The sequence below is a fragment of the Myotis davidii genome, unplaced genomic scaffold, assembly GCF_000327345.1.
Source record: "Myotis davidii unplaced genomic scaffold, ASM32734v1 scaffold328, whole genome shotgun sequence".
Classification (NCBI taxonomy): Eukaryota; Metazoa; Chordata; class Mammalia; order Chiroptera; family Vespertilionidae; genus Myotis; species Myotis davidii.
Genome location: NW_006300373.1, coordinates 2,665,302 through 2,668,318, shown reverse-complemented (window position 1 = coordinate 2,668,318; position 3,017 = coordinate 2,665,302).

The window sequence follows — 3,017 nt, the reverse complement described above, 5'->3', positions numbered from 1 at the left end:
AGAGATTAGAATGAGAGACAGGGGAGGAAAGACAGGATGAGAGAAGAGGCTGGGGAGAGGGACACAGGCCCGGAGTCAGGGAGAGGAAAAAAGGGAGGATATAAAATAAGGGAAGAGGGACGGGGAGCAAAATAGAAGGGGAAAAAAAAATAACTGAGAAGTGGTCCAGAGAGGAGCGGAAATAAAACAAGGAAGGAGGGAGTGGAGGAAAGAAGAGAAAAATGAATGCCCCGGAACGGAATACCTAGGAAGTGGGGGAGACAGACCTTAGAGAACAACATAGGAGGGTAAGAGGATGAAGGGTCAGGTGGGAACGGGTGACCCCACAGAGGTAAAATAAATTTATAAATAACATCACTCCTGCTGCAGGAGGGCCAGTGTTTTTCAATGGAGGCCATTCACCTGGATGCATTTTGCACCACAGGCTGCTCCAGAGACCCGGTGGTGTGGTGCCAGTGGAGGAGGCGCAAGCGTCTGGAGGGGGGCACGGAGCCCTCCGGCTAGCCTTGCGCCCCTCCTGGGGTGGCCAGGCCTCCTCCAGGGTGCCAGGGCCTGGCTGGGAACCCATCCCTCACATCTCAGCTGCCCCTACCAAGGCCACTCGTGCCGGCCCTTCCCTTCCTTGCTGACAGCCAAGTTAGCAAAGTTTCTCTGTCGCTTCTCCGGACCCAGGCAATGGCTCCAAGTCCAATTCGAGCAGCAGCCTTTTCTGCGGCTGCTCTGGAGGCGCCTGCCCTGGCCTCCTGGGATCTCCGGGGTCCAGATTCCTGGCCAGATGCAAATCCCTCCCCCTGGGGACACCAGGCCAGGCACTTGGATGTCCATGCAGCTGCTAATCCCGGGGAGAGAGAGAACGAGGAAGAGAGAGAGGGGGAGAGAGAGCGAGAGAGAGAAGAAAAAAATATTCTCAGCTCAATTTAAGTCTCATGGAAAGGGCTTACAACTGTAATTAAATCATTAAATTCTTGTCTACGCTTCACAGAGCGGAGAGAAATTAACTTCCCACCAACCTCATTTTCTATTTGAACATGAAATAATGATTTTCTGCCCGTCTAATTACAAAGCCAACATCTGATCAAGCCGGCATCCAGGGGGGATTATCGCATGCACGAGTATTAGACCTCATTACCAGCTTGAGTGCAAAATTATTACATCTTGTAATTGGATGGTGAGATTTATATACAGATCGGCCCGGTTTCTGTAAGATTGTAATTACAAGCTTCGTTGGTTAGCTACTTATCAGAACTTTGCAGGAAAACAAAACAAATGACTGAGGAAAACGAGCATTTCATTAACCTGTAACCCGAGCGCGGGGGGAGGGAGCGGTGGGAGCGTGCGCTGCGAGGCGCAGGCGTCTGCAGAAAGCGCAGGGCTCTCTGGGCCGCCCCGCAGCCCCGGGATCTCAGGCCTGCGAGGGAAGGATGGAAGGGGGGCCTCCTCGGAGAGATCCAAGGCTGCGGCCGGCGAGGCGGGGTGAAGAGGGGGCAGACAGACGGTGGGCCTGGTGATTCGCGGCTCTCCTGTGCGGAGCCTGGCGCAGCCTCAAGGGCCTTGGTTTTCCGTCCGGGATCCGGATGCGCATCCCGCCTGCGCCAGTGTGCGCGAAGCCTGTGCTCTGGGCCCCTTCTGGGTGCTCTCTCCACACTCAGGGACGCGCTGAGGGAGCCTCCACCGCAAGCCTCGGGTGCGCTTCGTGCGCTGGGAACGTTGGAGGAAGGCAAGGTGATGAAGAAGGGTTTGCGGACCGCGCATCTGCGCACCAGCCTTTTCCAAATCCACTTCCCAGTGCACCTGCTTCTCTGCCCTGGGCGAGCGTGTCCCTTTGACCCCATCTCTTGGATTAAAAAGCCCCGGAAAAAAGGGTCCGCTTGTCCTCGGCATTGAGAGTTGAGTCCTGAGCCAGGCTCCACGGGTCCAGTGGAGTTGGGGAGCCAGCGCCTCCTCGGGGTTCGGCTGCCTGGGACGCGGAGTCCTGGCGTGGGGCTTGGATGATCCTAGCTGGAGGCGAGGTTGGTGGAAAGGCTGCGTCTTCTTGGGACCTGGGCTGCCTGGAGAGATGGAAACCATCCAAGGTCCTGGGCCCCCAATTAGGTCTGGGTCTGAAGGTTCACCCTCGAGGCCAAGGCCGGCCCCTCTCCCGCGGGGCTGGTGCCCTGAGCACAGCCTCATCCCTTCCTTGGCTTCGTCCCCGCCTCCTGCAGGCCAGCGCAGCCAGGTCCGAAGCTGATGGATGCCCACATCTCCAGGGCTCAGTTTCCTCTTCCTCCTGGAAGGGCTGAGTTCAATTTCGGGCATTGCATCTGGGCACGTCCAGCGCAGCTCCAGTCTTCCTGCCTGGGAATCTCGCTCTAGGAGCAGACCTGGTCAGCGCAAACTCTAGAGGGCTTCAGGGCCATTGAGGCTTGAGTCTGACCCCTGGGGAACCCTCTGGGAAGTGAAGGATGCCAAAGTTACCCTCAGTGTTGAACCCCCAGATTTTCCCCGAGGCAGTGAGCTCAGGATCCCCTATGCCACTTCTCAGAGAGTTTTCACTGGAAACGAAATCAGGCGCGGGAAAACACGTCCAAGCCAGACTGCCCCCCAAGTACCTCCTTCTTCAGGGGCGACTCCGGCTGAGGCCAGCTGGGGTGCCCAGCAGCATCAGATGGGGAGGGGTCAGGGGAGCGGCTGGACCCCACTTGAGAAGGCCACAGGCCAGTTTCCCCAATGGAACCCTGCGCCTGATGGCCCCCAAACTTTCCCTCGTCCTCCCCCGCCCCCAGTGTCCTAGGCTCCCCACCTCCTGGGGTGGCCTCCCTGCGCAAAGACTGGTGGGAAGAGGACTGGCGTGGGGGTGGGGTGCACACTCAGTGCCCCGAGAATTCATTCCCTAACTGGGCTCCCGAGAGCGGTGGAGACCCCAGACAGCCGGAGCCAAGACCCTCCGACCCGACCCCATGCGGGAACTGGGATGCGATTCCTCTCTCCATCAGCGCGCGGTGGCCAGTTGCCGCCTCGGAGCAGCGCCAGCGTCTCCG